Genomic DNA, 20903 nt, shown 5'->3' on the forward strand with positions numbered 1-20903 from the left:
CGTTTTCTGAATGTGTGGTAAGAAATCCTGGGTGTAATGAAGGATTATGTCTCCAGCAGAGACAGGAACACCCAAAGACAAGAGCAATGTTTAATGGTTCACATTATAGGGCAGAGAAGATGTTGGTAACTGTTGAGTTCTGTTAATGCATTTGCATTTAGTAATGATGTTGAACTAATACTCTGAAAATAATAAACAGAGAGGAATAGTGTGATCTGGAAGTAGCTGGTTCTCCCATCTTCCGAAAGCTTAGATGTAGTTAAAATAACCAACATTTTTTCCTCTTTTTCTAAGTGGAAGGACCGGACTCAAGTTAGAGTGGCTTCTTTTTCTGACTGGTTTTTCAGATAACGGAAATCTTAACTCCAGCATATCTAAGTGTGAATTAGTTTATGAATATCTGTGTAGTTAGCAACCTTAGTAAATTATTCATTAATGATAAAAAGCATTTAGAGAGAACACTTTGTGAACTCGCACAGAATACCATTACACTTGGTAAATTATATCTTTATTTAAATGAACTGTTACTCTAATAGGCCAGTGTCTATTCCTATTTTGAGTCATTAGCAAAATCACAATCGGTACTCTGACAGTCTAATTAATCCACTTGAAGCCATTAACAAAAAAAAAGGAAGACACAGCAAACAGTGTTTAACTCTTCACCACAGCAGTCTATCACAGTTAGGTGAAAATATAGAAATATAAGAACTATAGCTTGCATCATTAGAGAATTATTTCTAAGTTTTTAATTGCTGCCCTGAGAAGCTGTGCGTGCCCCATCCCTGGAGGGATAAATGGGACCCTGGCAGCCTGAGCTGGTGGGTGCCCTGCTCACAGCTTGGGGTTGGAACTGGGTGAGCTTTCAGGTTCCTTCTGGCCCAAACCATTCCTTGCTTCTACAGTTTTTAATTACTGTTAGAGGCTAGGTTTAAAATTAGCTGTTGGTATTTTTGGTTTGCTGTCCTTCCATGTAGGAGATACCAATGGTGAGAAGCTAAACGCTTGCGCAGTTGTAACTCACAGTGGCTACCTGAGGAACCCTCACAGAGGCCCTAGGACAGGGTGATAGCTCCAGGCGGCCCCATGTGGACTATGGCCTCAGACCTACAGGTGACTCACGGAGGAATGAGGACCTGAAGGGAAGCTGCTCTCACATTGCCACCAGGAGAAACACACCCTGAGGAGCATCAGTGTGCTCCCAAAGACCGCACAACATTCATGGCCTTGCTGTCTGCAGTCTGGGAAGAAATTTCTCTAACTCAAACATGGAGTTATTAAGTGGCATTCTTTTATTCCTCATGATGTGTTCTGGGCACATTGACAAGCAAGTGTGCTCTCTCAGAGTTCAGGTTCAATGTTTCAACCATGCGGTGCACTGGCATACGTACCTGTTCTTTTTCAAGGACTCATAAATACGTGTTAATACCACTTTGGGCATGCTTAGTGGTACTAGGGTGATGGAGTGCCCACCTACTTCACCTCAGCTTTGTTTCTGAGGCCTTTGATTCTCTTTTGTCCCTTTTTCCCCACTCATGAAAATTTGTTTGCTTTTTAGGCCATTGTAAGAATGACATATGTGGAACCTGAGGAAAACACCTTTGCACCTTTGGAAGCAAAAGACAGAAAGCGTTCTGTGGGGGACTCCAGTGCTTCTTTTAAGGCAAAACCACAGAGTTAGAAGACAAAAGCAACCTATTGTGTCCCCAGTGAAGAAATGATTGATGAAATTAAGGCTATTCAATATGATATAATATTAAATATAATAAGTCTATGTAAGGCTAAGCTGATAACGTTAAGATTTAGAACGCCCAGCTCCCAGAGCCGCAGTCCCTAGGCGACGCTGCACAGCCCCGCGGCTCGGCGTCCCGCCCTCCCGCCGGGGGGCGCCGCGGCAGGGCCGCCCTCACCTCGGCAGGTCGCGGCTCCTCCCCGCCGCTCTGACTCAGCGGCCCGGCCCCGTTCGCACCAACCGCGCTCTCGGCGCCAGGTCGGGGCCGCCTGCCCGCCTCCCCGCCGCGGGGGGAGATGCTCGCCCCGAGGGGACGGAGCTGGCGGGGCGCTCGGTGAGGGCGGCCGCGAGGGGACCGCCGCTTCCTGCCCTCCTTCCCTCCCTGATAAGGGATTAGCGCCGGCTGACTGCGACTTACCTGTGCTGCCGCGTCTCTGACTGCTGCTGCGGCGGCGTCCTTCGGGCCGCTCCAAGGGAAAACTTTCCGTCTTCGCGTCAGGTAGGGGCTGGGGCGGGCGGCGGGGCGCGGAGCTGCCGCTTCCCGGGGCCCGGCGGACTCCGTGCGAGGGGGGGGACCCGGGCCGGGAGGCTGCAGTCTGCCTCGTGGCCGCCGAGGGGAGTATATAGGTCACTGGAAATACCCGTCTAATCCCTTTTATCTTTATCGTTGGCTTCTTGTAAATGAGAAACGCTGAGGTTGGTATTTGAAGGTTTTACTTAGCTCTGCTTTCCTCTTTCTCCCGCCCAGGGAGTGCGTGATGGTTTTCCGATTGGCTTTCGTACATCTCAGGCACTGACAGTGAGGAGAGGGTAACTTCCTTAAAACAAGCGTGTTGTACTTATATCCCATCGTACTTTTCTTGGAGGAACTGAATAACACTTCAGAATCTGCCCATGTGCGCTCTGTTGAGATGTTTTCTGTAGGTCCGCATGAAACTTTCTGTTCAGGGTTTTCTGTAGCGGCGTTTTTCTTCCCTCAGACGTTCCTTTCATCCCTCCTCCATGTCTAAGAAGGATTTGGAGTCTTATTTTCTTAGGGGTGAGGCATGATCCTTTTGCCTTGTTTTGTTTTCAGGCTGAAGGTGGAGAAGCAACAACTCTGTTCCAAGAGATCTCACACTTCTGTAGCAGTAGTGTGAAGTCACTCACAGTCACACACCGTACAGACCTATGCTTTGGGCCTGTACTGGCTTTGTATCTTTAATGTCCACAATTAAGTCTTTCAGAAATAGGAATGGGGTAGAACGCCTGAGGAACTGAAGTCAGATTAGAGTTTTTGTGGTTTTTTTTGCTGCCTTGCTTCATTTGGGCAGTGTATGAAGGCGTTCACCTCCTCCTAATGCTGTTTCTTTCATACTATTTCTGTATTGATACAAGTGGAAAATCGAAGGAGGAAAGACGAGTCAGAAAATCTTATGATATCATTTTAAAAATAGAAGTAGTTGCAAAGAGCAGGACTGTGGATGATGTATTGGTGTGAGGATAGCAGCTGCAGTTGGGAAGCTGTTGGGACAGCTTTTTCTCTGATCCATCTCAATCAGGACATATGTTTCAATTGATTTCTGCAAGCAGCAGTTTTGATCCATTTATTGAACCATAAAGATTGATGTCCTTTGTAAAATAAGTGAATTGTTTTAAAACAATGAAGACTGTGTTTCCAAAGCCTATAAAAGGAACATAAGTTCATTAAGTTTCTTTTTTTAACTTTTTTTCTTAGATTTTACAGTCTAAACACTAAAAAATAGCTTACACTCTATAAAGTTGTTTTTGGGTTGTTTTGTATTCCATTTTGGGCTAAAAAAAATTGGGGAATCAGAACTGGTGAAACTGCTGCTGGCATGATTTTATTCTATCCTGATGTGAAACAGAATTTTAGAAGTCGATGTGTTTTCTTTTCAACAGATTATAGTAATACACTGAAAACTGTTAAGCTGAAGTCTTCAGACTCACAGGCTCTCAGTACCATCTGAATCATCAGTTTCTCTGCTAAACTATTGAGCGGCTGTCAAAGATTACTCTGATGTTCTATGAATTTTAAGGATTCTTTTTTATTAAGCATTTTCATCGCAAGCTGCTGTTCTAGCCTTGCAGATCTTTATTTATTAGTATACAAGTACTACTTTTTGATGCTTGCAGAACATTGCGTTGCAAGTGCTTTTCAAATTTTAAATAGGCTTATGGAAATCCAGTATAGTCCTTAATGCATGAGTTGGGAGCTCAAGTTTTTCACAACACAGGTCTACATATCCTAGTATAATCTTATTGTGTTTTTAGTTTCTTTCAAATGTTTGAGAGTGATGCTTTCTGTCTGTGCTTTAGAACATGCCTAGAGCAGCTGGCATATTTGTGTTGTTTGCTCATTGGTGCTGAGAGTAGGGCCTTTCAGACCTCTCATTCTAACAGTGTTAGACCTATACTTTGGTTTAAACTTAGAGTTCAAGTATTTTTAAACCAGGGCATGTTTAGGACATGCTCTTTTTTTCAACCACAATCGTTCTTCATACTCAGTTTTTCCTGCCTTACTCAAACATGCTGATGTGGCACTGCTGGCTTTCTTGTGATCTCTTTTCAGCCTAATCAGATAGTCATTTAGTGTTAAGCTGTCTGACCTACCACCCAGGAAAAATCTTACTCTGTACCATCATCTAAGTACCCAGCAAAGAGAGCATCCAGGAGAATACTGCAGAACAGTGCTTTTGTGTCTTGTGGTCTGCTCCACTGCTTTTGGGTGTTTTTCAGGCGTTACTGTCATGTGACACTGGATCCCTTTACTTCAGGTGTGCTACAGGTGAACTTTTAATCCTCTGGCAGAACAGTGCTGAGATTGGAGGTGCTGAGGTTGGAAACCCTGGGGTACTTCCAGAAGACTGTTATGCTCAAAAGCTGAAGCACTAGTGACATGAAAATCCTGAATTTGTGTTGTTTTTGTTGCATGGCATAGGGAACTGATTTTGGGAACTGATCTTGTCTTCTTTTTGTCTTACGGTATTGATCACGAGCTCTTCCTATAGAGTGTCTTATAGCAAATGAGTCGTATTGATGGCATGATAAGAGCACTTTAATTTTTATCGTATGGCCCAAAATACTTGTTAAAAGTGCTTCTGAAGGGCACGTTATGATGAGTCAGTTCAGTATAGAGTGAAAAAGAGACCAGGTAAACTATGGCCTTATAACAGCAGTAGTTGAAGCTCAAAGCACCTGAAGGTATAGTTTATGAATATTGCCTTTGATTTCTAGTGGGTGAAATGCTGGGCAATGTGACACAAATAGAACTATCTGCATGTAGGAGGCCTGAAATTGTTGTTCTGTACTTACCAAATAATATCTTTTTCTTCCAGAATAAGCTGCCTCCTGAAAAGGAGGAATGAGATCCTGAATGCGTATATGTGCCTGCTTAGGTCTTTGATTTACTTCGTTTTGTCTCTGAACTAAAGGTAGCACATTTTCATTGCAGTTGCAAAATTTATCAGAGCTTGTTTGGTTCACACTGTGCTGACTTTCCGTGGGTCAAGTTATTGAGAAATCAGTGTCTTCTAAGGGGAAAAAAAAGATAAAAGATCCAAGTGAGAAATTGCCTAAGTGCACAGTAACTGTTAATTTTAATCTAATCATAATTAACATCATAGAGGACGTGTTATCTGCTTCTGAATGGGGAAATACATGGCAAGATTAGTGCTAAATGTCAGATTAGTTCCTATTGTCATTTTTCCTGTGTATCTGCAGAGTAATAGACAAATGCTTTCTCCTCTTGCCCCTCTACTGAACTCTGCAAGCAGCATGACAGATATCATTTTACTTATTTAATCAGCTGCATGCTTTCCTATAACTTTTCTGGTCTGGTTTAAACTAACCAATCAACCTGTGAGATAATAAAAATAGCGCCAGCTCTTTGAGTAACTGTTGCTGAAAGATGCTTCTGCCCTTTTTCTGCCTAATTCTAGTTCATTTTGAACAACAGGCCTGTGTGCTGTACACAGTGAAGGGTAGGATTTATTCCTGTGGAATTTTTTAGATAAGTAGCCCTAATGTAGCCACCATTCTAGTAATAGTTTAGTTTGCCTGCGGAGCGGATAAAGTGATGCCAGTAAAAGGTCACAGCAAGAAGGATTTCCTAATGTACACTGAAAAACAAGAGCCAACAAAACAGAAAACCTTTAAGCTATTTCAAAGACCTATATGCCAGTGAACTTCTGCATTGTAAGTTAAATTTAACTGTTTGCTCTCTACTGTGCTGATGATCAGGGAGGTGGAACTGCTGAGGAACCAACCTCACCTCAGCTCATAAAATCTTTTGTAAAACCTCAGGTACCCTGATGGGGAGAGGAAGTGTATGTTAATATCTTTCTAATAGCTAAACCTTTTTTCAAATGTTTGTTTTTTAATGCACAAGACAAATGACACTGGTGTGAAGCTGGGTTGGAAAAAGCAATATGACTTTAACCGAATTACGTTTACTCGTTTTAATGTGGCAGTTTATAGTCCTAATGCAATACACAGGAGAGGCAGAGATCATTTGGCTTACTGCTTGCTTCAGTGCTGCACTGGTATGGTGTTAAGAGCAGTGTTTCTGTAAGGATGTGTCTTGAACATATAAGGGAAGAAAGGAGTCTGAGCAGGGAGGTGCTACTTTGCCAGTCACGTGTGCTTGTTTTGTTACACTGCACCAATGTGCTGTACTAAACATATCTGTGCTGTTTCCTCCTTGCAGATTTGTGGCACTTGTATGTTTTTCCTGTGCCACAAATGTGTCTTAAGTACAGTGCCATAAATTCACATTGCGTTCCTGTAAGAGAAGGAAGACCAAAGCTTTTCTCCTCTGGTGAGGAACTCCTTATTCCGAGTGCTGGGCTGTTCAGGAAGTGCATGCTCCCAAGTGCAGAGAGTTATGCAGAAAAGTTATGGAGGTGGGGGCTCAGTTCTCCTCTTTGTGTGTCCTGGGATTACGCTGAGTTCTCTCACGTGCCTTGATGAGGTGCAGCTATGACAGGTTCTAAGCAGCAAAATACTCTTCTCTGAACCATTAACATATTCCCCCCCAAAAAAGAGGACACCTTGTTCATTGTTTTGCTCCCGCATTGTCATTTAACCCACCCAACTGTCTTCAGGATGCCTACGGCATGGATTGAGAGAAGCAGTCATTCTGGGATTTGATTATGTGATTTGAAAGTATTGAGGTATTTCAGCTAGTTAGTTACTTTTGGGTGGTTGTGCTTTTTTTTTTAATACGTTTTAGTAGTTTTCTTTTTTTAACCATTAAGTACAGGTCTGCAATCACACTGAAATTTGTAGTTGTAAGTGGCTAACTTCCTTTCTGAATTATGGACTTGCATTAAAATTAATTATGCTTGCCTGCTTGGAGTGGTTTCAGTTAAACAATTAGAAAGCTCTTTATCAGTTCCTTGAAATGCTTTTATATGGTGTGGAGCTCATGAAGTGAAAATACTATGTTCTCTTAAAAGAAAAAAATAAAAGAGGAATGAAAATAAATTGATTTTCTATCATAATGATTTTCTGCTCTTAACGTTTTGGTCGCAGAAGAGTGAACAGCACTGGGAAAGATAGTGTGAACTGGCTGCCAGATACCACAGAAGCAAATCTTTACGGATGTCAGTGGTTACCCCATCTGCCTTCAGCACGATTTCACTGGCATGGTTTGTATGTGGCCATCTTTGCCAGCAGCAGCCCAGTGCTTGGAGGCTCCTGACTTGCTAGTGTCTGCCCTGCAGAGCACATGGTAGTATTGAGATAGTTTCTTAGATTATCTGTTGGTTATATGGAGCTGGATTTGTCTCACTTCGATGCCGGTGGAGTCCTTGCATGTGGATAGCTTTGTTCTATTTGCATGAACTTTTACTGAGGAGAAAACATAATCAAGGAGAAACAACTAAGGCATTTAGCAAATGTGGCAGTTACTATGTTCTTTGCAAGTTATATCTTAGGCTGGTGTTGTTTTTAGCAGTTTGCTTGTTAATAAAATGGGTTAGTTACACGAAGTCAGTGGTCTCCACCACCCAGTATTAAGGATGTAAGGGTAAAGGGTATAATATTCTGATAGATCAGCTGCTGGAACTGAGAGTAGATAGGGTTCTAGGCACACGAGCCTTGTGTCTTCTGACATTTGTGGCAGCTCTGTTAAAACAACTGAATTATTTGGCTGTTGCTGTGTGTAGAAGCTAACTGAACTCTTACAGGCATTAATATTTCTTCTAGTCTTTGCCTACAAGGAGCAAAAATACTTGCAGAATCTGTAGCTTGTATTTGCGTGAACATTTCCCATTAGCCTTCAGTGAAATTCAACAGCTTTTGAATTACTTTGCGTGTAGATACATTTTAAAAAGTTAAATGAATTAAAGATGAATCAAATGTGATCTGATTCTTCCTCTCGACAATTTGGAATTGCAAAGTGGTAGCAATGTGCCTTGTGTTTCGTGGATGTTGTATTAGTTTAGGAAGTGCTAAACTATGCATAGCTTAAATCCATTGCTTGCTGTACATTAGGTTATTACCATAGCAGGTGTGAGCACAGTGATTCAATAGGTGAAAAGTTAGTGTTCAATTTTCAAGCAGCAGCAGTTGTAGGGAATAACATTTTGGTGTACAGGCCTGTAGCAATGACAGGAGTTGATGTTGTTCCTTCAGGAAATAATGACAGAAATAGAAACTATTACTCTACAGAGGGAACTGTGAAAAGCAATGAGAGGCTCCTTGGCTACTAGAGGGCTCCTTAACATCAAACACAACAAGGAGAAGAATGGAGTCCCGGCTGGGATGCTAAGAGCAAGCACTTGATAATAAAGTGAAGCATTTAAATGACTAACTGGCAGAGATTATCAATAAATTGATAGAGAAATACAATATTTGTAGAAAGACCGAGTTTGCTGCTCATTGAAGACTGGAGCTGTTGATAGATCATGCCAAAATGCAGAGCATACTGAGGTCTTTTTTTCATCTCTTCCTTAATAGAAGGGTCTGACATAACTGATAGTGAAGGTAAGCTGGAATGAGGAGAGAACAGGTTATAGAGCACTTAGGTAAGTTTAAATTTCAAGTGTTTAAAAACCGTTATTCAAACAGTCAGAACTGGCTGATGTAATCCCTGAGTAGAAGAAATGAGTGCTAGCCCAGAAGATATTATTTTTGAGATTAAATTGTTTTAGACAAATGCACTGTTTTTTTCCAAAACACTGATAGGCCCTACAAAGAGAGGAGGAGCTGATATCTTGACTCATGACAGAAAATGTTGAGATTTTGGCCTTGATGAAGACTGTCCAGAGGAACTGACGGAGGGTAAGTTCTGGACTGCTTGAAAAGCTTTGTTTTCTCGATGGACTCCCCCCCTACCCCCCCAAAAAAAAAGGTCTGTGGGCATGCCTACACCCACAGTGGCTATGCGGGAGCAAATCCTAGAGCAGGAGGTTGCTAGGAAATGTGCCATACAGATGCTTAGATTAGCTTCAGAAGCAGTTTAGTCATGTTTATGTAGAGCTGCATCCAAGCCTCTGTGGTTTACTGCTTCCAGACCTATGCTAATGTCTACTCTCTGCCACACAGACTTAATCAGCCTGTGTTAGTGACAACTTGGCAGACTCTGTCCTTTAATCCACTGTGTGTTGTAAACAGCCCTCTGTTGTGCTTCCCCTGTGGCCTGTGTTTATTTGGGTGCACTAACTCCTTTCATTAATTGTCCAGTAGCAGCACAAAACAGAGATGACTCTTGACTGTGTGAGAGTTCATGTCTGAGTAGTAAGGATAGTGATGGTGAGATAAAACAGGTTTTAATTTCAGTTGGATGACACTGAATTGTGAATAGCAGAGCCAAGGAAATTCTTTTATGTCAACTGATCTGTAAATCAAAAGCGAGTAGGTACTATTTCATATAAAATTAACTGCTTAGGGTATTTCTTTTTTTCTTCTTCAATTCACATAGGGGAGTCTCTCAGAATGTATTGCTGCCATGATACATACTTCTTTATAATTACCATTGTGCTTGTATGAAACAGAGCTATTTTTTAACAAACTTGCATTTTAATATTTTAAAGTCCATCTGCTGGTTTTGTGAGACTGTGAGTGGCATATATTGCTACTGGGAGTGTTTCTGTTGTTTCATAAATCCGTGGACTGTGGTTTGTGAAGTTATTTTCTTGGTTTTCACATAAAAGGGAGAGATAAGGAAAGTAATTTGAATTTCCCAAACCACAAGGCTATGCATCTTTCATAATGTGTAGCCTGGGCAGTGGTGTGGGTTATGATACATAGGATGCAGTACAATCTCCGAGGAAAACTTGCGTCTCAAATAAAATGCAGTGTAATCCTATGATTATACTGAGCTCAGAATTAATTGTGTCAAGGGAGATGGCTAGTTCTTGGCTGCTCGCTTCCAAAATTCTTCAAAAGGTTTTTGTTCTGAGAATGTCCTCTATCCTTGTTAAATGGTTTGTTGGATTGTTCTTTACTGTGGCTTGAAGAAGCACCAAAAAATTTGTATCCTGCCATGGTAATGTTGATGTTATCGAGATTAAAATTGAGCATCTTAATTCATGAAAGTTATTACTACAAATAAACTGTTCTTGTGTTCTAAAACTTTTAGAGCACTTTCCACTGATTCAGTGAGGATGGGATTTCAGCGTAAGCAAATTAAGCTGATTGAGTATGCACAATTTCTTTTCTCATTTTCTTTCTTCTTTAATTTTCTGACATGTGGTTGATTTTTTTTTTTTAACTCGCTCTCATTTTTAGGGCGGTTCTTCTTCTTGCATTTCTTATTCTTCACATTTGTCTCAGTTTTCAGGAACCTTGCTTGTTCTCTTCTTTACCCCACCACTCCCTCCAGTGTATGATATAGATTGCAGATGTGTATTATTTCCTACCTGGTGTGTGGTTTTGCTTGTTTGCTTTCACATAAATTCGTATTTGATGCTAAAGCAAAGTCCTTGTTCTTCCAAATATATTTTATTCTAGGCAAGACTGTACTTGGCAGAAATGGTTTATCAGTGCCTAGAATGAGATCCAAGTGTCAGGACTTTCTGGAGATAAGGTTGTATTATTTTCTACCTGACAGTACTGAATTTTTTCTCGAGGTGAGTGAGAGCTAGTAACAAGTACTTTCTGGCAGTATTGAGTGATTAATATGACTCTCCTGGGCTATGAGTACAGGAAGCTCTCAGCTTAATTGTAACTGTGCTTTTTAAATTTAATTATATGGGTTTTTTTTATGGAAACAAACCCAACATTTGGGAATTAAAGTTACTGTGAATTCAAATTACAGTAATTCAAATTGCTGTGATTTCATATGTTATGCCAGTCTTCTTTAGCCTCTAGCCTAAAGTGTGTTTATATATGCTGTTTTTATGTGGTTGGTTGTAGATGAATTGGAAAGCTTGAGGCACTTCTTGTGGGGAGTTACTATAGCTTGTTGTTAAGTTTTCAGACCTAGATTTTTTCTTTCTTATTACATATTTGCAATCAGAGAATCTTTCCATCTTCTGAATGCTTTCTCCTGAAAACCTCACCACCTTCACATCTTTGAGAGCTCACGCCTTTGTAGGTGACCGAAGAGCAGACCTTTGCATCTTTCTTTACTACCTCTGTAGAGCTGACAGAGATACATAGAAGCAGTCTTCAGTACTTTCAAGCTGAAACAATGAATAGGTTAGGCTAATGTGGCACCTCTCCTAAATATCTCTAATGTTTTATTAAGCACATGATGGAAAACAAGCACTAGCCAGCTCAGAGGAGTGTCTGTTCCTCATTTACTTATGTTCTTGATTGTGTTTTCAGTCTCTTGTACCAGTGTGCAGTTTCAGGCCTATTTTTCTGTATAAGATGTGTCCTTAAGTTTAAAAACAGACTGCCTCATAGCAAAGCAGCAGCAACAAAACTCCTCAGAACCAACAGGGTTAGATCATAACATTTTCTGGAGTAGCACAGTTCCATGTTGGTATTAGGTAGATATATATTTTTTTGGCGGCATAGGCTAGTGAGGATTGCATTAAGAACGCTGGCAGGAAATGTTTTGGAGATAATCTGGATGGTATGCAGATTCACAGTGATACCATTTCATGAGAGGAAACTGGATAGTTTTGAAGACTAGCTCTTAGTTTTAATAAAGTGGAATAATGATGCTGTAAGGCTGTTACTAGATTTCAAGTTGCCTCTGTGAATGAGCTTGTTATAATTATCCCTAAAATTCTAAAGAATACAGTGTAGAAGGATCTCTTGGGTCCTTTAGTCTAGTCTGTACTGAAATCGTGTTTTATTTCTGATCTATAAACTGATAATGCCTTCTCATGTGCGTTTTAATTTTTGAGTGCTTTTGTTTGTGTTTCCTTGACGAGAGGGCTGTTTCAGAATGTGGTTAGAAACTCTCGGTCTCATTTTATTGTATCTTGTTTGAACTATGAATTCTTGTCCAAAAAAATAAACTTAGACAAAATAATAATTTTCTCCCTTGATGTATACTGTATTAATTTCTGCACAATTCCTTAAAATAGCGTGCCAAAAGTTATTGCAGAACTTTAACTCCTTGCTTATAAGAGGGAAAATGTGACAGCTTCTGTTTGTGTTGTCTGGAGGATTTTCTGCCAGACAGGTTAGCAGGATGTCTGCAAAATCAATTTTGAATACTAAGCACAGTGTAAATGAATAGACACCCTTTTCATGCTTGCATTTTTTGTATGAGCGGGGCCTTGTTACATGTCCAATATGAATTTAATATAAATGACTCCAATGTTAACAGAAATGTGTGCAATTCTCCTTCTCCTTTGCGTGTACCTGGCTTGTTTAACAAGATGTTTCTAAGATGCATGTCCTGTCTGAATAAACGAGTTTTCTGGTGAACTGTCTGGGAGCATGACCAGCTTTAGCATTCAGTGTTGCACTGCTTCTTTCTAATTTTGCATTTCACGGGTGCAGCGTACCACTGTGAAATGACCTGCATTGGTCTGCCTTGTTTGTGTCTGTATGTATTTATGCATTTGTCTTTTCTTGTGTGATTAGTTCTAGCCACAAGGGTTTCTTAATTGCCCCGGCTAGGTTCAGTGTGTGGCACACAAGTGTTTCTAGGTACAACACAGATGGATATATGGCAGCAATGAACAGGGGGCAGCAAGGAAGAAGGGAAAGGTGAGTTGCTTCTGCAGTGGTGAGAGCTCATGACTAATGATGGCGTAAGTGCTTTCAGGAGTTTGTCACCAAGGTGGTGGAACACTGATGTTGTCTGTGTGGACTGTCTTGTGGTTGTTGGCTTTTTTTTTCTGATGTGCGGGCGTATGTTAATTGCAGGTACAGCGTATGAGTAACAGGTAATGGGTAATAAAGTCTGTCTGCTGAACCACAAGCTCTAAATTTGAAGTGCTTGGTGTCACTATAGGTTTCTGTGAGAAGGGCACTCGTCCTCTGAAAAGTGGACTTGAGACTTCAGTCACGTTTTAAATGCCAAGTAGAAGCTCTAGTAGCAATGAGCTGCGTTTAGATGATGTGAGTTCTGGAGCATCCTGTCCATGTACAGTGTGTGAATCACTTCCCTTCTTGTTGGCACCTGTATTACCCTCCACAGAGGGTGACGCGTTATATTCCTGGGCAACCATAGTAATTGTTTATATGTGAAATCAATATATGGCAATTATGAAATACAATTCAGCTGCTTCTAAGTGCCCTGTAGCTTCTGGAGATCAGTACTTTGTGACCTATATACTGTATAAGTAGGTCACAGATTAGCAGTGGCACACTGATGAGAGTACATTAGACTATATACCAAAATTTTCTTGAGTTGGAATGATACCTCTTTGTTTATTTTCAGAATGCCTCCATGTCATATAGGCAATGGGATGTAAAATAGTTGTGAGGTTGCTCATGAGGGCAGTCTGGGTTGGTTTATTTTTTTGGTTCTTATTTTCTCAGACTGTAATGCTGTCGGATACTCAGAGTTCAAGGAGGAGACTTTGCTAGCTGCACTTCAAAAATAAGCACACTTTAGAAATCCTTTAACTACATCAGCAGATTAACTAGACTTTGGTTTGTCTCTGTACAGTATTACTTCATCTTGTTCTGCAATGAAACCAATCAGCTGACAAGATGAAAACTCAGATAAGTACCTCCCCTGACCTGCTCTACAGGCATGAGTATCACTTGGTTCTTGCTGCAACATTGTACATGAGCCTTTTTTATTAGATAAGCTGCTTTACAAGCTGAAGAGGAGTGAATGCATCTGAGTTATCTTCCAGAGTAGAACTTACTCAGTTTGCTAAAGGGGCAGATGAAAGAGCTTAGGTGGGTGTGGTCACGGTCTTTGAAAGGTGTCACAGAAGTGCTGTCACAGTTTAGGGGAGGAGATGATTGCAAGATTGACGTAGGGAACTCGTGTGGATGAGAGGAGCCCAGGTTAGATGGTGGAAGTGTGGGAGTGAAACGAGACTAGGATTAGTATAGACAAGCTTGAAATTAGTCAGTATGTATGGTTTCCAGAGCTGTATTAGTCATATTAGTTATGTCTTTCATACTGTTCAAATATTAATATAAAGAAGCAATAATACAAATAGGTAGTTGAAAATGATTGCTAGTGCCTAGTTTTTATGTACTTCAGTTTTCTTTGATTAGAAAAAATAATAACAGCTGGTAGATATGCAAACACTTGTGACTTGTTTGTTCCTTGTAAAACTCCAAACCAGTGCTTTATGAAAATGAACACTTTCATCGCTATTTGATGTAATGTGTTTTTGGTCTTGTTCTTCCCTGTAAAGCCAAGGTCATTCTTACATCTCATTTTTGATGCAGTTTGTGTTGACCTTGGAATGAAAGATCTCTGCTTTATGAAAATGAAAAACAAGGATGTACTGCTTAGATTAACTTGTGCTGTTGTTCAATGGTTAGGAAAGCATCTGATTTCTCAGTGAGTATGGTATCCAAGTGTTTTTAGGAAAGTGCAGGGCTGTAGATGAAATGATGCTTGAGAAGATAAGTATTTAATCTGTTACAATTTTTGTTGTCTGAAGGAATTAATTGGCTGCTCTTTCAGTGTTGCAGCCTGCTTTACTAAGTGCGAGCCATTAACATGTATCTGAATCAGGCCTTGTCCGGAAGCTCAGCTAGGAGGGTGGTTGTTCAGAGAGACAGACGTGCACAGATGACACTACAACAAAAATTGAGGGAGTGTCAACTTGTACATGGACTGAGTTGCATCTAATCCATGGCTCTGTTGCTGTATGGAAGTCATATTGATTACCAAAATGATTACTTCTCAATATGTTGCTGTGGGAAAGAGTTGCTCAGATGGGTTATAGTAGAATTAAGGCAAGTTTATAGCTTTTTCCTGACAGAAAACATAAGTAAATCTTATCAATAGCTGCATTCCATCTCATTCTGTAATTTCATTTATAGCAGGTATACAGTGACTTGTTTCTTTTTCATCCTCGCTTCAAGTATAGTTATGATAATGGGAAGGCAGTACATTTACTAATGATAGGAAATGACATGAACTAATATGAACTCTTGTTCCTGCTCTGTGTTGGTTCAAATCATCAAACTAGTGTGCGTTTGAGCTCTTCTTAGTTGACCTAAAAATAGGCAAGAAAAAAAAGGCCAATTTCTTATCTTAAGTGCTTGTATACTTAGCTTAAGCCTGTCTGTGATAAAGGTTTTATTACCACTTGGCACTGTAATTGATAATGCTTCTTTTATCAGAATTTATTGATACATTTGAAGTGTGTTTCCATGTATTTTTGTTTTCATTTAAATTATGCTAAAGGAATCTTTTCTAAGTTCAGGTTGGAGTTACAGAATGGAAAAGACACAAAACAGCTGGAAGTCCAATAAAGTTACCTAGATTGTATGTGGAATATTATGATAAGACTTCCTTTCATCATTCTTCCTGTGTTTTTTTTCTGGTGAAAGATTTATTAAGGTTTCAGTTAAAGGCTTTTATTTGAAGAGAAATTGGGAACACTCAAAAATGTGGGAGGGAAAAAGTGAATTGGATCATAGGAGCAATCCAGTTTAAAAAGAAAAACAACAAAAACACACCCCAAGACCCCCTTGGTTTTTATCAGATATCAGAAATGAACAGGAGCTCTAAATGATTCTGACCTTTTCACCCTGTATCCTAGTATGTGGACTTGCTCTCACTATGGTGCTGAAGTTCATAAAGGATGTGTCTGTCTGGCATTGTAGAAATGCGTATAGGTGTGTGTATTGCTTTAGGAACTTGTTCCTTTGCAGTTCAAGACAAGGAAAAAACTTGTGTATGTATCACATATCAGAGCTGTCCATTGCAGAGTTTCAGGGTGTGTCATAAAGAATGTTTTGTCCAACCCTCTTGACTTATTTGGCACTGCTTCTATTTCAGATCCCATTAGTTAAGTATGCTATGTTAACCTGAAGAATTAAGCTCATTGCATAATTATCAATGTACAGTGATGGACAGAGGATGCTGCCAAGAAGAAATAGGAAAGTTAAACAAGCTTTGGAGTGACAGATGTGTGTTTTGTTTTGGTTTGTTTTGTTCTTTAGTTTCATCCTACTGAACTAAAAGTAATGTTAAGTTATCATTCCAAAACTTAGTGGAGTTCGTGCTTGGTAGCAGCCCTACTAAATGAAATGGAATTGGTGGCAATTCCGAGTAAAGCAGGTTTGGGAAGTTCAAAGCAGCCCTGTGGAAATTCTGAATAAGAGAGATTTGCAAGTTCAAACCTATAAATGAAGATGTTTAAATGATAGTTTAAAAAAAAACAAACAAAAAAAAGAGTGGGGGTGGGGGCAGGGATGAAGGGGCAGTGATGTTTTTCATAATGAAAATGAGCATTATAAACGTAGTAATTTTCTGCTTATGTTGGAATGAGAACCACCATTGTGATGGGAAGTTACACAGAAAGCCATTCTATAATAAAATAGAAAAATCTTTTAGAATCAGGTTCTCAGTTAACAGGATGTTTTCCCATGAATTACTGCTTCCTTTTTTCTTTTTTCTAGTCTAATTTTTCCAAGTGTGAATTAAGTTGATTCTAAGTGTACATTATTATTTCAATATATAAATAATAAAAATTAAATAGAGGAGAGAGGAGAAAGGGCTGTTTATATGTAGGCTTACAAGAACTGATGGAATTGGAAGAATAAATGTTAATTTGTTTATTAGATTTCAGTTTTGTCTCTACATTTCACGAATCCTAACGGCCTGACTAGAAAAACCCCACAGAAGCTTTCTGTAGCTGTTTTGTCAGCCCCCTTTCTCATTAACCTGGAGAATGGTGATGATTGCAGTGTTGGAAGAAACTTTTGTGTGTAGCAGCGTGGGACTGGGGAAGGTTTTCAGTTTGAGCTGACCTTAAACAGAGGTGGATGGGCTTAAGACACTTCAAAGAAAGGGCAGAAGTCTGGAAGTTCTTCTGCATGAGCACAAAAGCTGGATTTCCCAACAGTTGTCTTGGGAGTGCTCTTTGGATGTGAAGCTGGAGAGGGCTTTGCATGCAATTTGTCACATTTTCCTGTTGGTCAGGTTGTGGTTCCAGCCAAACCTGAACTGATAGTTGTGGCTGAGGTGAGAACTCAGCAGCATTAGTCCTGGCTAGGGTCAAAAATTAGTTCAGCACAGTGTTTTCAATGGCAGGTGCCTAAGGGGGGGGAGTACAGGAATAGTGCAAGCATCTGGTAGTATCTGTAGCTGTGTGTTTATTCAGTCAAAAGCAACAGTCTTTCTGTTCTGTATGATCTGCCTTTTTTTCTTTCACAAATTTGACTAACAGCTTTAAGAAATCATGTAATCTTAGGGCACCTGCTGGGGCCTGTAGAACAAGTGCTAACATTTGTGTCACAAATTAACACTTGGCGGGAACAGCAAAAGATATCCAGAGGGGGTAGAATGCAGTATTCAAGTTGAAGGCACTTAAATCGTGTGTCATATACTCATTTTGAATTTTTAAAAGACTCGGTACCTCTGCTTTAGTGTGTGTCAGGGCTGTGAATATACTTTGTCATTTATATCCCTGGATTGTGGAGTAGTTTTTCAATTCTGGTTTATGACAAGTAGAATTGGCTTAATGAAAAGATAGGTTGTCACCAAACTTAAACATGCTGTTGAGCTTTTAGAAGCAATATTTCTAATCATATTTACATATTAACCATTGTAAACTTTACATCAAATATTGTTTTAAGTCTTCCAGGACAAAGATGTGGATGCTAAATTGAGCATTATTGAGGAAATTTGGAGAAAGTTTCTTAATACATGGATTAGTTTAGTGAAGCTTGCTGGCAGTGTGTCAGATTTGAAATGGAAAAAAGTTCAAACCAAATTAGTTTGATGCCACTGCCACGTGTGCATGCACAGTTAAACACGAGCTAAGCGGAGTACTTGTTTCATCTGCTTCTGGGGCTCTGTTGACTGATGTGAACTGTGGCTTAACTTAACCAAGAGAAGGTGGAAGCAATTAAATAAACATGATCTGTTCCTCCAGGGTGCTAGCTGCTTGAAGTAGCATGTGATTTGCAAAATCATTTCTTTACGTATTTTTTTTGTCCATTCAATTAGTAAGCTTGGCCTTCTTACCTTCTTAAACACTGAAGTGCAGCAGTGTCTCTGACAGGGAGGCGGTGCCATAGTAGGCTGTTTCTGTGTGTTACAAAGGTGTGCATTTGATTCTTTCATCCCCAGGTTTTGAGGCTCTGGTTTGCATGGACATTGTCTTAAGAAACTTGTGAGGTTTTTTGTTTTTTTTTTGTTTGTTTCTTGTGAGATAAACATTATAGTGAAGAGCTGAAAGGTCCTACACAGCATTCCAGCTGATGAACAGAGGTTGTTTATGACAATAGATGAGCATGCCTTAATTTTTTGGTGAATCTTTTTGGTAATGGAGAAATATTTGACAAATACTGTACTGCAGAATGAAGCTATTCATGAATCAGTTTTAAACCTGTAACCCAAAGTCTATGTTCTCACCGGTAAAATTATAGCAACTCGTCATCTTGATTGGTATTACTTGGGGTTTTACTTTACTGACATCTGAATTTATGTTGCAAGAACATATAATTGTTTTGTTTCAGCATGTAACCGTTTGTATTTGTCAGTTTAGTTACTGTGCAATGACAATGTGATTGCTTTCTGAAGCTCTGATCCTTCAAATACAAAAAGGGATACCAGTTCATACTGACTTTCAGTAGCATTTCTTACACTTTGTAATTGTTATTCATACTTAGCAGCTACTTGCTTACATTAAGACCTATAGCAAATGAAAATTATTTATAAAATCTCAAAACACTGATGTTAAATCACTCTTAGCTTTGCTGGTTGTTTTCAAGACCTAGTAAGCTTTGATAATGGACTTCGTTTTGTCTGCTGAAATTATATAGCTAATCAGTAAAATGTTATACATTCTCACGTGGCCATTGCAAGATATACTTTGTTTCTGTCTTAGAGTACATCTGTAAAGATGTAATTACTTGTCTCCTCGTTTTAGCAAAACTCATAAAATTCTGACAATTACCAGAATCTATGGGTGATACCCACAAGTAAATTGGTTGCAGTACAGTACGAGGAAAAACACATGGACTGAGATTTCACTGCTGTGAAAGTGCTGTAGTATCTTCTGTGAATTTAACAGACTATTAAAATCTGGAACTTGATGAATTTATGAAGAGGATTATAAAATATGAGAGTAGGTGACTGGACTTGATAACCAAGGAGATCTTGCCGTTCTCAGCCCCATGAAGGTCATAACAAGGAGAAAACTTTAAAAAGACAAAATAATTTAAATAGCTTCTGTTCTGGAAAGAGGATAGAGTGACACACCATGGAAGAAATCCTTTGAGGTAAACTTGGAAGAGTGAACATGTGGGAAGCAGCTACAGCTGAAGACATAATATGCTGCATTTTGATGAGGGTATGAGGGTAGTGATGAAGTGCTTGTGCAGGGTAGTGAGCTCGTTGCCTAGAGCAGTGTCCAACAGCAGTTAAACTGGGAGGTGAAGCTGTTGTTCCACTGCATTGCTGCCTTAAAAGAAACGAGAAAAACTGGTCTGGTGCTTTTGAAAGGCAAAACAGCGGATGAAGCTGTATTATGAATGACCTTGTTCAGAACTTCTCAATTTTCCAGAAACGGGAGAAAACAGAAGCCAACAAAAACTGACCACGAACCCTCAGCAGTTAGGCTTTTTTTAAGCATATTGTTCTGTGTTTGCACAGTTACCCTACAAGCGTGTACTTCAGAAGATCTCTTGAAGTGGTATATGGAAGTTCACTTATCTTCTGAAATGCAAACTGAGGAGATCGGGTAAATGAATCTGTTCTTTGTTTAGAATTGTTTTTTTCTCCTAATGTATGAAGTGATGTGTTACTGATAATAAGAGAATTGAGCTTGTATGGTCTCTGATAGCATGTTTCTTTTATCATGTTGCCGTTAGCTTCCCAAATGAGTTCTTGAGTGTTCTGAAACAATAAGATCTTTGAACCTAATCGCTGTGTGTCTTTATGTGATAGTATTCTAGCCACACGCTCCATAATCAAGAACTTGGGATTCTGGTCTCAGTTAGCTTTCTCTACAGTGTAAAATACAGTCTTTCTAGACCAGAAGTGAAGGGTCCTGGTGTCAAGGAGACTGATACCATTGTGATACTTTTCTGACTGCTTGGACAGTATGCTGTAGTCATATACTGCCATATAGCAGAAGTGTGATTTATGGACTGTATGTTGCCACTCAGAATAGAACAAGCCAAACAGCTGTGCAAGCACTTTTAGATAATTTTCTAACTAATAGCCTTGTTAGCTTTTAATCCCTCATGGAGTAGCAGCAACATCAGTTTGCCTTTGCAACTGGTGCACTCAGATATGATCACAGTGCCTGGTATGAGGAAAGTTGCTCACTTACGGAGTGAAGCTGAGCTTCTGTTGTGCTGACCAGTCTCTTCCTTAGCCTTCTTCACAGAACTGCAGCATGGCTGAGGGTGGTCTTCCTGGGGATTATTGTCTGGACACCCTGGACCTTCTGGCAGAGCTATTTGCAATGTTTGCCAGGAGGGATGCAGCCACAGTTCTGTAATTGCAGCAAGAGCACCTTGCTGGTTTATGGTCAACCTACTGTCTGCCAGGTCCCTGCATCCTGGGCCAAGCTGCTTTCCAGCTGGTTTGTCCCCAGCACGTATGTTCTCGTGCCTGGGGTTATTCCTTCCCATGTGTGGGACTTGGCATATTGAACAT

At 39.9% G+C, this 20903-nt stretch overlaps 1 protein-coding gene across 1 annotated transcript in view; it reads left to right on the plus strand.

Annotated features, from left to right (window-relative positions):
* The first annotated feature begins 2507 nt into the window (after nt 1-2507).
* FHIP1A (FHF complex subunit HOOK interacting protein 1A) overlaps nt 2508-20903 on the plus strand; it is a 74757-nt gene continuing 56361 nt past the window's right edge. Inside the window, exons 1-2 of the mRNA XM_065736429.1 lie at nt 2508-2539; nt 8921-9016. The gene's annotated coding sequence lies outside the window, so the exon portion shown is untranslated. The remainder of the gene's footprint in view (nt 2540-8920; nt 9017-20903) is intronic.

The sequence above is a fragment of the Cyrtonyx montezumae genome, unplaced genomic scaffold, assembly GCF_038088225.1.
Source record: "Cyrtonyx montezumae isolate F1298 unplaced genomic scaffold, pur_monq_1.0 scaffold_2, whole genome shotgun sequence".
Taxonomy (NCBI): domain Eukaryota; kingdom Metazoa; phylum Chordata; class Aves; order Galliformes; family Odontophoridae; genus Cyrtonyx; species Cyrtonyx montezumae.